Here is a 14,143-nt window from a genome sequence, read left to right on the forward strand (position 1 = left end):
TCTGCCTTTCTCTGGGCTTTGTCAGTAATTCAGTGTGAATTACCTCTCATCAGAACAGTGAGGATCAGCTGGAAGGCACCTTCCATTAAATGCTGGCTGCTGACTTGCACATAAGACTGCAAGCAACAACTCCATTTGTTAGACCTTTATAAAACCATTAAACTAGAAGTGACCACTGACCTAGAAACAGGGCAGCTGCATCCCTGGCAGTCACCACAGCAGCCTCTTGGTGACCTAGTTTCTCCCAGCACTCAGCATCATGCTGCACAAGCCTGAACCCTTCCCAGTAAACTAAGCAACAAATACTTCTGATTGCTGAGGTTTTGGAGAGGCTGTAAATGAAGTGGTAAAATAGGAGGAACCCTGAGGCTTATAACTGCTTGGAAAAATCTGGCTCTAGATAAAACCCCCAAGGCAAGAGCTGTGAAATTACCTGAAGTGTCTGAGCAGCTGCTTCAGATTTGAATGACCAAGTGCCAGTTTTCAGGCATAGCCCAGATTGCACAGAACCCATTAAACTTGTGGACACCCAATGTTTCTGGATGTTTTGGGAAAGGTGACCTTGTATCTGCTGTTTAATCACAGAGCTGCTGTGCTTCCAACAGCAGGAATATTACAAGGGGGGAAGGGAGTGCTGGAGACTTTTAGGATGCAAACCCAGCTAAAAAACTAACCTGATTTTCAGCCTTTGGGGCAGTTTCTCAGTGTTTGCTCCCACTTAGGCTGTGAAGTGTGGAGTAGAGCAGAAATTGATATTCTGCCTGCTCTGCAAGCCCTGTCTGCCTGGACATGATGGTTCTGCTTCCCAGCCTGCATCTTTGTCAGCTTGCTAACAGCCTTCCACTTCACACCCAGCTATGAGCCTGACCTTATCTCTGGAGCTAACAATATAAAACATGAGACATGCACTCAGCAGCCCCTGAAGAAGCTGTCCAACCCAACTGCCACACACCAGCTTAGAAAGCAACAAGTGGAAGCTTCTTTCTCCTAGAAGCACATTTTGGTTAAATTACCTTTTTTTTGCTTTCCCATTTTTTGTTTCTGTAGAGCAACAGTGACATCCCTTGGCCTCTTCAGCTCATCAGAAGCACTGTACACACCACACATGTTTGCTCAAGGTGGGCAGTTTCTCATTTAAATAGCAGTTGCTCGCTCTCCAAACCACCAGCAAACCTGTTTGCATCCTCTTTTCAGATACTGACTCTTTGTTCCTGCCAGGACACATTAAACCTATTTTTGAAGAGGTGGTTAGGATTCCCTTTTCATGAGAGATACCAAGGCAGACAGAGGCAAAGCTGCAGCTATCCTGGAAGGAGACTTGTGGCAGCTCAGAGCTTTCTGCCTGTGCCTAGAAGTGCCTCTTGTGGTGTGATTGAAAACAATCTTTAAAAACCCTCCTAAAATCTAACACTCTAATTCTAGTGTGCTGAGCTAGGAATTAAGACTTCTCTTCCCATTCTGTCAAGGTGGAAGGGAAAATACCAGACCTGTGCTCCAGAGCATGCTTAGCCCCAGTCTTGCCCATGAAGTACAGATGATTTAGGAAAAAAAAAAAATCCAAGCCAAAAAAAAAAAAGCCTTTTGGTAGTGAATAGCCCAGAAGGTGTCTTTCTTTCCTGAGAAACTCCTGACATCTCATTGAGAAACATCCCCAGCCATGGGGCAGACTGCAGCAGGCAGTGCTGGACCTTGTTGGTGCAGCCAGGCAGGGTTATCAGTCTGCAGTCTGCTTGCAGCTGCAATGAAAGGAAAGCTTTCTTTCCCCTGGCTAACAGAACCCAGGGCTGGTGCTTTCCTGTCACACAGGGGCTGTGTTCTGCCTGCTGGTCCCTAATGAAGAACATCCTGTGCTGATTACTGGTGTCACCCAGCACTGCCCAGGCAGGGACTTTGTTTTGCTTCTGCTGCTACACCAGACTGGCAAAATGCACTTGACTTGAGGCAGCAAGGAAGCCTTCATTTAGAAAATTACCTCTTGGGTGGCATTCTGTGTTAAGCCTTGCACAGGTACCTGAGGTGGCACGATGGGTCCCTGCCATGGGCAGCCTGGGCTGGTGGGAGGTGTCCCTGCACAGGCAGGGGGGTGAATCTTGATGGTCTTTAAGGTCCCTTCCAACCCAAATCATTCCGTGATGCGATGATTTATGGCTCTCCTGTAGCAAAGGGGAACTGAACAGAGGCTGAGAAACTGGGTCTGTTCAGCCTTGAGAAGAGAAGGCTCAGGGGAGACCTTATTGTGATGTTCCAGAACTTAAAGGGGGCTGCAAATCAGCTGGAGACTCCCTGTTCACAAGGAGTCACCTGGGCAGGACAAGGGGCAATGGGCACAAGGTGCTCCTGGGCAGATTCCCATGGGACACAAGAGGGAAATTTTTCCCCCTGAGGACAGTCAGACCTTGGGATGGTCTCCCAGGGGAAGGGGGGGATTCCCCCACTTTGGGAAGTTTGAAGTCTCAGCTCTCTGGGGTGCTGAGAGATCTCAGAGAAACAATAATATCAGAAGGGTTGGAGCAGGGGATCCTTGAGGTCCCTTCCACCCTGGCACTCTGGGATTCTATGATTTTCTCCTTTGCTGAGCTCTCATTGCTTCAGTGCTCTCACATGCAGGACCTGTTTGCATATTTTCATCAAATAATGGCTTATTACTGTCCTGGAAGAAGGAAGGCATAATTAAAAAAAAAAAAGAGAGAGAGAAGATCCCCTGAACCTGCAGCTCTCAGATCTCTCCCATAGGGACAGTTCCAAGTGCGTGAGAAGTTTCCTACTCTGAGATTTATTTACTTCTGAAAGAAAAGCTACCTTCATCTCATTATTTTATTTTCAATACAGGTTTTAATTTGGTGAGAAAATATCTTCCCTATAAAGAACCCATTCTGCCTCATTAACTCCTATAAAAAGCATCCCCCCCCAAGCTTGAAATGTTAAAAGAAGCATAAATTAAGGCTAAGTTTGTTGTTTGCCGCTTTAATCAACAAACAACCTTAAAAGAGACCCACAAAAGGTTCAGTAAACTAAATTTATTAGTTAGCAGGAAAACAGGCCTTCAGCTGCAGCCCCCTCCCCTTCCCAGCCCCCTGAGTTTGGAGGGGGGTGGATTTTCAGTGGCTGGTTTTGTTTACAGTGCCTGAGTCCCTTCAGCAGGTTGCTGTGGTCCCATGCATCTCTGTCAGACCTTTGTGATGCAGCTGAACAGAAGTGACTTGGGATAGAGTCTGTTAATTAGGTCTTCCAAGCCTCCTCCTTTTTATCTTTGCTATACAAATGTCCTTTTTCCCTCTTCCCTAAATCTACTTGTCAGTAGCTCAGAAGGAAAGAGGAGGTTTTTCACAGCAAGAGAAAACTCTTGTTCTCTCTGCCTTCTTTTCACCTCTCCAGGATGCTGGAGGAAAAGCAGATGCACATCTATTTTCTGCTCTTTTCCTCTCCTTATATGTTTAAGAAGCCTTCCTCTATTTCCTCCTTATGCTATCATCATTACCATCATTTACATCTCAGGGATAGCTCCACTCACAGTCACAGCAGTTCCAAAAACTGGGAAAAATCTGGAAAGTTTCAGTGAAGACAGTTGAATAAAGACATTAGGAATTAACTTTCCTGAGCCAGCACACGTGAATATATCATTTCTTTCTGAATTCCCCTTGACATACAGTGAGCTTCCTTACTCTCTTGCATTCCATTTCATTTTAATCTTTCACTGAGCTTATTTGGGAGAAATCTCTGTGAGAAAATTAAATACTGGATTTGTTTTGCTGCTCCAGGGTTTGGACTTCCTCACTGCATGATTTTTTTCACAGCTATCTTAACTTCACCCTGAGATATACAGTGTAGGAAAGATCCAAGAAAAATCACTTCTGCTTACTGGAAAAAAATGACCTTGACCCATCGGAGAGCAGTTTCTGATATTCATCTGAACACCTCCTCACCTTCCAGGAGTTAATTTGAATTGGAGATCAGCCCAGCTGAGGAGTTTCGCTCAACTTCCCTCAGCTTTATGGGCTTGGATTCAAACAGTCCTGGCTCTGAACAACCCCTGGTTCAAGTCTGCAAACTGGAAAGGTGACTGAGCACGTTCTGCTAAACCTGAACCTCCCCTGGAGTTGAGCTCTCCTCTGATTGATAGCCCCAGCTCCAGCCTCTCCTCGCTCTGACTTTTCATGCTCTGTGGGCAGGTCAGCACTGCAAACAACTCCTCAAAGGAAGCCATCCTTTTTCAATACATGGCTTATTTCAAAATCTCATTTCCTCTGTCCATCCCACGCCTTCCCTTCCTCCACCAGCAAACCTGACACAGGTCTCACATTTCACACCAGCTGCCTGAGCAAATGCACAAACGGGTCCAAATTTCCTGTAGCCTGGTATCTGCCTTGGCCAGCAAGCCAGGGACATAAATTACAGGCAGAAGACAGTTCCCTTTTGGAGCATTTGACATTATCCTTTCATCTTTCAAGTAAGATCTGCTTTCCATTTCTGTGCACCAGCTGGAGCCCAGCTCTGTGTCCAGCAGCTCGAGTTGTGAGAATCGGGAGGATGGGGAGGGAGGGGAGTGTGGGATGAGAGAGCACAGGGATCTGGTGCTCAGTGCCATTCCAGTGCCATGCCACTGCTCCAGTGCCATTGCCAGGGCAGGAGATATCACAGCTTTATTTAAACAGGAGGAAAGCAGTTTTCTCAGTCACCCAGTGCCCTGGGAGCACACTGTTCACTGAGACAGGCAGCACCTGGAATCCAGGTTCATGGTCTCTGTGATATACCTGGGCTTTCTCATCCTGCCAGTTAGCTTATATGTGGCTGAGAAACTTGGTTTGTTCATCCTTGAGAAGAGAAGGCTCAGGGGAGACCTTATTGTGATGTTCCAGAACTTAAAGGGGGCTACAAATCAGCTGGAGACTCCCTGTTCACAAGGAGTCACCTGGACAGGACAAGGGGCAATGGGCACAAGGTGCTCCTGGGCAGATTCCCATGGGACACAAGAGGGAAATTTTTCCCCCTGAGGACAGTCAGACCTTGGGATGGTCTCCCAGGGGAAGGGGGGGATTCCCCCACTTTGGGAAGTTTGAAGTCTCAGCTCTCTGGGGTGCTGAGAGATCTCAGAGAAACAGTAATATCAGAAGGGTTGGAGCAGGGGATCCTTGAGGTCCCTTCCACCCTGGCACTCTGGGATTCTATGATATCTGTCTTTAACTTGCTGCTGGTCCTCTGATGGTCTCATACTTAGTTCCTTTTGTATTTTTGACTGTTCATTTGTGGGTATTGAGTTTTGTTTTGGGTTTTTTTTTTGTGGTGACTAGAAAAAAAAGGAGAAAAAACTCCCAGGTGAATGTCTGAGTCCCTTGTTTCCCCACAGCACAGTTATTCCTGTCCCCTCTGGTGAAATACATGGGGAAGAGAAGGGATGTGGGGTTATTCATGGCCTCACATTGAAACTTGTGCCCTCTTACCATGTGCATGCATTGATCTGCTCATATGCAATGTCCCCAGCCGGAGGAAACATGTTGTGTTTATTCATCTGGCACTATTACCAAGTTCATTGGTGGCATGAACTGAAGCAGGTAATTGCTTGAAAGCCTCCATGACCCTCAGAAAAGCCCCCAGTCTGCCTCTGACAAGGTGTGCAGCTCCTGTTGCATATCCTAGATTTTATTTCAAAGTGGCCACTGCCAACAGAAGGATGGCCCAGCCAGTGGGCTGCTGGAACCTGACCTTCAAACCATCACAGCCATGATGGGACAGCTTCTCCCCAGAGCTCTGGTTGTGGTGGCTCCTGCAGGTGGATTCTGACAGTGATTTGCAAGAATGGTGCAAAGGTAGCCCTAGGGTCTCCTCACCTAGTCCTAAAGGCAAAGAGGACAAGTGCACAAGGGGGATGTACACCAGGTTCTCTCAGAACCTTCTCCTGCTCCAGCCCCAGAGCTGCTGACAGCAGCCTGAACCCAAGCTACAGTGACATTGCCTGGATGCTTTCTAGCTGAACCCCACCATGGCTGGGTGGGAAGGGGCAGCCAGATGGGGGAGGTTTTCACCTCACCCATTGAACTCTTAATCAAATCCATCTCTGCTGTATTTTGTTCAGCTTCTCATGGAGCTTGCGTGTGGGGGAAGCACACTGAAAAGTCCAGCTCTAGTAAATCAGAGGACATACATGTTCCAAGGAGTGAAAACCCCAGCAGGGCTGAGGAAAATCTGCTGTGTGGATGATTGGGGTTTGTTGGGGGTGCTGTAGGACCTCTAGTGCTGTGCCTAAATAGGATTAAACTGCCACTGGAAGTAAACACCAACCAGGAAACCAAAATCCTGCAAAAAATGTTAAAAACAACCCTCTGAGTTGTTCCAGTGATGGTGCAAGGAGTCAGCACGTTTCCCTCCAGCCTGGCTGGATCCTGCAGGAGAAGGGCCTGTGGATTTTAGAATGACATTGCTGTCTAACCCCAAAGAGAAGTCATGGCTGGCACAGGAGGGATGCCAGGTCTGGGCACTGCACCCCTTCCAGATGTGGCTGTCCCCCAGCCAGAGCTACCTGCAGCACCTCAGCTCCTCAGGGGGATGTTTGCCCAACAGCAGTCTGGAAGGGAAGCTGTGGCCATCACTCCAGGTGTCAGGGCTGGAAGCTGTGTTCAGGTTTTCCTTTTGTCTGCAGTCTGTGTTTGTTAAGATCCCTCCTGGTTAATTCCCACCAGGACTTGCTGCCTCGGGGCGAGTACCTCTGCTATCACAGATTCATAATGCCTAAATAAATATTCCAAGGTTATGGGCAGCCTCAGGTTTATGCTACAGGGAGTCTTTTTTTTTTTTTGTGGTTGTTTTTATCTCAGAAGGACAAACGTTCATGAGCTTTTATGACTACATCCTAAAAAAGGACTTTGTTTCATTGCCTGGTAACTTCTGGGAAACCGTTTACCGCTCGGTATCTCTCAGAGTTGCTGGCCAAGATGCAAAGTACACTTGAGGTGTTTAAAATCTCAATAAAACCATCTGGACTCATTTAATGAATCAAATTATTGTGGGTCCATCTGGCTCCTAGTGGAATGATCCAGAACAGGTGATGTACACTGCATATGCTGCTGTGGGAAAACAGAGTTTTCCATGTAGCTTTCCAGCCAGAGAGAGAAGTGACACTTGGGAGAGATGATAGCAGAAGTCATGCAAGCAGGAGCTCTGCAGATCCTCCTGCTGCCTTGTGGATAAAGCTGTTGGCTTTTTATCTGGGCAGTGGAAGTGTTTGGTTCAGGTCAGAAAGGGACCCTTACCTGGAAAGGGAACTGAGGGCAGGCATCAGCTGAGTAATCTTTCCTCACCATTAGTACCAGGCTGCTTAGTCCTCTTTCCAAAACCTGACCTTCCATGCCATAAGACAGATGCTGAAATGATTAACTTGTGGTGGTGGTGTATCCCCTGCAGCACAGGAGGAGTATGTTGGTGTTCCCTCCTGGAAACCTGGCTGGGGTGGCTGGGCTGTTACTGCACAAAGTCATCACAAAGCAGGGCTGTACCCAGGGTGTGACAGCACACCAGGGATGCTACACAGAAAAGTTTTTCAGGAGAAAACACAAGTGGAAAAACCCAGGAAATGCTACTTTGCTCTGAGAGGTCCTTCTTCATGATGGGCTTAATAATTACAACTTACAGCTAACGCTTAATGCCTTTATATCATCACCTCTTCCACATCTCACATCCTGATTTATCACAGGGTCTGTGATTTATGCGTCTTATTAAATGTTAAGCATGTTCAGCTGGTGGTTATGAGCTGGCAGCTGGAGATGGCAGCATGAACACTAGCACTGCCTGAGCAGAATTTAACCTGGCATAGATGCACCCCTGCACAAGGCTGTGAAGCCACTTTTTATTATTTTGGGGGAGGAGAATATTTTAGTTCAGATGAGACCAACAGGAACCATTTAAGCTAAGACAGAATAAGTTACTTATCAACTGAAATAAAACTTTCTGTGCAACCTTTTATGATAGTCTAACGGTGGTGAATCAACGGCCTCAGGGAAGGCTATGCATCCCAGGGAACAGGATCCCTTCCCACTCAAATTAAGGGCACATCCCTTTTCCCCACTCTCTAAAATAACAATTTCTCCCTAAGGATACTTTTGGATGGCCCTTGGATATTCCTGGATAAAAGATCCATTATGGGCCAAATACTGCTGTTGTGAAGAGCAGCTTTTCCAGCACCTCCTTCAGTCAGCTTTTTGGAGCCAAAAGGTATTTTTCAGGGAATATGATCCTTGGACACCTTCCCCTTGGACTTGCCATATTCCCTCTGTTAAAGGCTGTAGTTTCAGAAGCAGGGGTTGTATTTGCATCCGTGTACAACTCCAAAGAACAAGGGTGAACATGAAACCACCTGTCAGGAGGAAACAGCTACCAGACAAGGGAAAAACCCAACACAGGAGTCCTAAAGGAGAATACAGGGCAGAAAGGGAAAGGAAGGTGTTTGGGTATGAAAAGGCAGGAAGGTGGATGGCAGGTGGCAGGGAGGGAAAGCAGAAAAATATTTCACCTGCAAAATCTGTCATCACTGGGAGGAAAGTGAAATCCTGCAGTCTTCAGCCAGGCAGACTTCCACAACACACATTGTCCTGGTCACTTTAATTCCTCGACATAAACCGGCTCAGTAAGAGCACTGTCCTCATTTTACACCAGCCAAGATTAGAAGTTACAGTAGAAATACAAATTCCTGCTTTAAACTTTAACTACTTCCCCTCTGCATAACACAAATCATTCCATAACTTGGAAGGGTTGTTGGGTTTTTTTTTAGGTATTTGTGGCAAAGATGAGAAATGAGGAGGGTTTATTTATCTTGTCTCTTCCTGCCATCTTTCTTCATGAGATACAGCAGCCCAGTTTCAAGTAGCTTTTAAATTAATTGAGTTTATTGCTGGGGCTGGTGAGGCTTTCTCTCCAGGGCAGCAGGGCTGGGGTAGTGCAGGATCACTGTGCCATCAGAAGTAACCTAATAGCTCTGGTTTGTGGGATGGTGGGACTGGGACTTTAGGACAGGTCAGGGAAGGGATGGCAGTGCTGTGGAGGGAGCCCCAAGTTCTCTGAGGTCTGTGCACCACCACCTGATGGGACCTCAGGCTGAGTCCATGGTGGTGGCACCCAGAGGAGCCATGCAGGGAGGGTACCCAGCCAGGTGAAATGCTGATCTTCTGATCTTCTGCCCCCACATCTGGCCATAAAAAAACCTCAAAGTAGCCTCAGCTGGTGCTGCTTCACTGAGAGCTGATCCAGGTTTCAGCTACATCTGGTGCAGGCTGTGGTGATGGGTGACAGGGCTGTCGTGATCAGTGACAGGGCTGTGGTGACTAGTGACAGGGCTGTGGTGATCAGTGACAGAGCTGTGGAGCTGCAGGAAGGTGCAGGCTGTGGTGGCCACTGGCCAGGGCTGTGGTAAAGGGCAGGTTGTGGTAATTGTGGCCAGTGGCCAGGCTGTGGTGAGGCTGAGGCTGTGTCTGAGGTGAGTCTGTGTCTGTGTCTGTTGTGAGGCTGAGGTGAGGCGAGGCTGAGGCTGTGTCTGTGGTGAGGCAGTGTCTGTGGTGAGGCAGTGGAGCTGTTCCAAGGCCCATGATGCGGTGGTTGTGCCGGGCCGCGGGCTGCCCCTCGGCCTCGCTTCCTCAGCGCGGGTGCTGAGGGGAGGCGGGAGGCGGGAAGCGAGGGGGGAGTCCCCGCACCAAGACTTTGAGGAAGGCTCCGGGCCGCAGCCCTCCCGCCGGCCCCCGGCAAGGCCGCTTCTCTCGGTCCGGCCCCGGGGCTCCGGCGGGGCGGTGCTGGGGGCGGGCTGCCCGCCCTGGCACCTGCCGGGGGCGGACGCAGCCGCTGCTGCTGCCGCCGGGATTCGGAGCCTTCGCCCGGGGCTGCGATCGCGGGGCCGCCGCCGGGAGCTACCGGAGCCCCGAGCACGGTGAGTGCGGGATCTGCCGGCGGGGAACCGGGGGACGGCGGGGGAGAGAGCGGCTGGGGGCGGCGTTGTGGACGGAGACCGAGCCCCGGTGAGGCCGAGGGCGGGCAGGGCAAGGCGGGCAACAAGGGGCGGTGGCCCCGGAGCCCGGCTGGCACCGGAGGAGCCTCCCCGGGGAGGGCGAGGGAGGCGGCTCCCCCCGTCCCGTCCCAGGTGCTGGCTTCTTGTTCGGTGTTTTTGGGAAGAAAGCCTGCAGGATCAGCCTTCTGTCCGCATCTGGGAGCTCAGTGCTCACAGGGATTCTCCAGGTGTGGTTTCAAACCCATCTTTGTGGGGTTTTTTTCCTCCAGGACAGCATCATCCGGCTGCCTGGCTGCTGGGCGAGGGATGCGGTGTTTGAGGGATCCCTTTTCCACTTTCTCCCAGGGAAATCGCTGGCCATGTCAGCAGCAGGAGGTTTCCTCTTTGCCCGCACTGCGTGGCTGTTGCGGTGTTGTGAGGCACACACCTCCCCCTGACAGACTGGGGCAGAACCAAAGAAGTTTTCTCAGCCGGCTGGGGTGACCCACTGACTCCTTAAAATGGTTAAGCACACAGTTATATTCAGATGTAACATTATCAGACAGCATCTTTGGATATTTAGGAGGAATGTGACTGACAGACCTCGTTTGCCTTCACTCCAATTTTCTCCTTAGTTTCTTCTACCCACAGAAGACCCACAGCTCCATTTCTCTCAGTCCCTGCTATAAAGCCTTTTAAAGACTGACCTGCATATTCTGCCTATATGTAGCCTTAAATTTTCTATCTGTTCCGTGCTCCCTGCTCATAAAGTGACATCAACAGCACCCTTCAAAGCATGTGCATTTTTCACCCCAAACCTCAGTCATGTTTTGTCCTCCTTTGCCCAGTGGGTGAGTCCCAGCAGCCTGGTGTATTTTCTCAGGTCTTGCAAGGTACTTGTCAAGGTTTTCCTCTGATCCAACATGAACTGTTAGGGAAAAAGGAATGTCCTAAAGCTCCTTTGACTAAGAGAAGTGAGGTTTGGCCAGTCCCCACTTGGGATAGAGGTGCTCCTGCAGTTCTATAATATGGGGATTTAGAGGATTGGGAATTTGTTGGCCCATACTGAATGGTGCTTGGTACCCTTGGTTCTTAAATTGAAGAAGGGAAGTTCAGTTTGATTGAAGTAAGGATTACTGTAATTTTTCTGGGAAAGCTGAGGCTGTCATTTAATAATCACTGAGGCTTTTCTTCCAGAGATCAGCAGGCAGGAGTTTAGGTATAAAACATTGCTGCGTACAGCCAGGTCCAGCCTCCTTGGCATCACTCTGCCAAGAAGAGAGGTCTGTGACCACAGCAGGTGGGAGTCCTGCTTCTGGGTGACAGGCAGGCTGTGATTCTGCAGCAGCCAACAGCCTCATCAGATGTCCCTGTGTTCAGTAGGTGGCAAAGGAGCAGAGCCTGGATATTTTATGAAAATAGTGGTGTGATGTAAAGCCTTTCTCCTGCTGCCTAGCAGTCCAGCTCCTGGCAGCAATGGGAGAAAAATCATGCTTCTTGCAGCAGGATGTAATCAGCACTGGTGAGCAGATGGACTCAGGAAGGGTGCTGAGGGAGCAGCAGTGAAAAAACATCCTTTATGTGTTTGTTGGGTTAGGGAGGACCCTACTTTAATGGTGAGCCTGCTGGGTCAGCAATCATCCTTCACTCCTATGTGTGCAGAGCATCTGGCACAGTGGGGCCTGGTCCGTTCCTGGGCTTCCTCACCTCAGTGGCAGTGTAAGTGGCAGAAATGACATCAGATGGGGTATTTTATAATGCCACTCTTCCCTAGTCCTGTCTGATTCCCACCAGAATTCCTAGCCTGGCCAACTAACATTTGTTTAGACCAAGTTAGTGGGGCTGGCACTGAGTGTTTGGTAACTGGCTCAATGGCTTTTGAACATCCAGTTGGACACCACAGTACTTCTGCTTCTGGAATGGTGTTATGGCTGTAGGAAGAAGGGTGAACCCTTGTTTTGGAGGCCCCAGTTCAACACACACTCAATTTTAAACCTGAATTCTGCTGACTTGACTCTCAGCATGGGTTACAGCAGAGCTACTGTGATGAGTTCTCAGTGCTGTCAGTATCAAGCTGGCTGACTTTAATGGGTGTGACAGGAGAGAATGGCTTCTGGTCAGCAAGATCAGGCCTGCTGTAGCCACACTGAGTGTAACACCAGCCTTTCAGATGCTCAGGATGCTGGGAAGAAAAACCTGTTACCAAAGTGGAAATGGAATGATGCCCATTTTTGCTCCCTGCAGACCTAGCCCCAAATCTGTGACAGGTCAGACATTTGAAATTAAGTACTAATTGCCCATTACAAATGCTTATTCATGAATGTCCCCAAGTAGAAGGTTGTTTGTGCTCTGGATTCCTGTAAGAGTGCAGTAGGGAGTCTTGAGTCTGGCCACACACAAAGACCACCTTTATACCAGCAGGCATACAAGCAAGCTGCACAGTGGGGATAAAGTGTATTGCCCTGAATGAACAATTCCTAGAGCTGGGCTAAACTCCTGTAAACCAGGGGAGGGACAATGAGAGTGTTTCCCTAATTCTTGTACCAGTTTTAGACAAGCCCTGACTCTGCTCCAGAAGAAGGATTTCACAGCCTCCTGCTGCCCCAGCCATCTCCACAGCCTCCAGGACAGTGATCAAACAGAGGGTGGTCACCCTTCTCCTGTCACCACAGGGTCCTCTCTCTTGTGGGTGCAACAGAGATGTCCCCCAAGGGCCATTTTCCTGAGGTGGCTGTGAAGTGTTGGTTTGCATGCACACCTTGGTGAACACTTCCCTTTTCTGGTCAAGTGCAGGGCTGAAAATAGATGATGCACTCCAAAAAAGCCAGAGCTGCAAAAGGATATAAATGTCTAAAACTTGCTGGTACCCAGGTGGAAAGAAGAGACACTTAAGAGCAGACTGTGTATGTTGGAGGGGGTGATGTAAGGGGGTGATTTTCACTCTGCTTGACCAAGTTTAAGTGGAGTGAAAGCTTGGCTGGCTGTGATGTGATGCATCCTTGCTTGCATTCAGCTGAGAGTCACTTCTCTCATGCTTTACATTTTACCAGTGCTTGAATTAGTGTCACTTTCCTTTGGGTTTGAAGAAACCTGACACGTTTCAGTCATCAGTTGTTCTGGATGGAAGAGGGTTGGGTGTTCTTTTGATGGAGCAGCAACTGCAGTCGGCGGCTGTGTTCTAGTGGTAGGGAGAAGGATCAGAAGGGTGGGGTTGTGCCTTTGAAAGAGGAATCTGACCAAAATGAACCCAAGCCACTGCACCCTGATTGGATTTCATCATGTTGTGACTTCAGAATGCCTCCAGCATCCTAGCAACTAGGGCAAAAATTTGAGAAATGTCCAAAAGTTAGGAGGACACAGTTCCTTATGGATTAGCAGTGTAGCTGCTTTTAAAAATAATCTCTTTACTATTCTTTACTGTTCTTTCAGCAACTTAAAGCAGGTGTCAGAGAGAAGTATTTGGGCAGACAATAAAAATAGCTGTGCCAAGTGCTCCCCAGCAGTGACCTGATCCTCTCTGGTGTGTTACAGAGGGTGCAGATTCCTTTGCAGTTACAGAGAGGCTCCAGGCTGGAGACAGACTCCATTTCAGACTAATTTAAGTGAAGTACGTGATGATAACTGATGTCCAACACACAGAACAGCTCCATCTCTGCAAGATGGCTGCATTCAAATTGTGCTGTGGCAGTTTGGGTGGATGAGAGCAAATCTGTCCTGTAAGGCATAGCTCTAAAGACTGAGCTACAGCCCTGAGGGAAAGAGCAGGCCTGGAGTGGGGTTTTCTTAGTGTTGTGTTCTCTTGTCTAGGCAGGGAAAAGGAAACCATAGTGTGCTGCAGCTCACAAGGTGTTTTCAAGCAGATTTCCCAGCATTTTGTCAGTGAAGGGTATATATTGGTCCTGGCTGTTCCAGGCAGATTATTAACTCCCAGAGGGCAAGGAATGGGGTAGCAAGCACTGAAAAGGAACAAGAATACACAGGGGTGAAAGAAGACCTAGAAACAGTGCAGGAAGAAAACCAAAATGTTGCCTTTGTCTCAAGTGAGGGGGCAAATATAAATCCAGATATCTTCCCTGAGCTACATCAGTTGAAAGCCATGGCATCATCACTCTGTTTACCCAACGTGATGCAGGGGAAAGCTGGGTCTGCTCCTGGGCTCTGGCACCTTCAGCAGAGCTCCCT

The 14,143-nt window shown here is 48.8% G+C and overlaps 1 protein-coding gene across 2 annotated transcripts in view; it reads left to right on the forward strand.

Moving 5' to 3' along the window:
- Positions 1 to 9,854: 9,854 nt before the first annotated feature.
- SHROOM3 (shroom family member 3) overlaps positions 9,855 to 14,143 on the forward strand; it is a 44,881-nt gene continuing 40,592 nt past the window's right edge. For both annotated transcript variants that reach the window (XM_030450241.1, XM_030450243.1), the window contains exon 1: positions 9,855 to 9,904. The gene's annotated coding sequence lies outside the window, so the exon portion shown is untranslated. The remainder of the gene's footprint in view (positions 9,905 to 14,143) is intronic.

The sequence above is a fragment of the Calypte anna genome, chromosome 4A (assembly GCF_003957555.1).
Source record: "Calypte anna isolate BGI_N300 chromosome 4A, bCalAnn1_v1.p, whole genome shotgun sequence".
Lineage (NCBI taxonomy): Eukaryota > Metazoa > Chordata > Aves > Apodiformes > Trochilidae > Calypte > Calypte anna.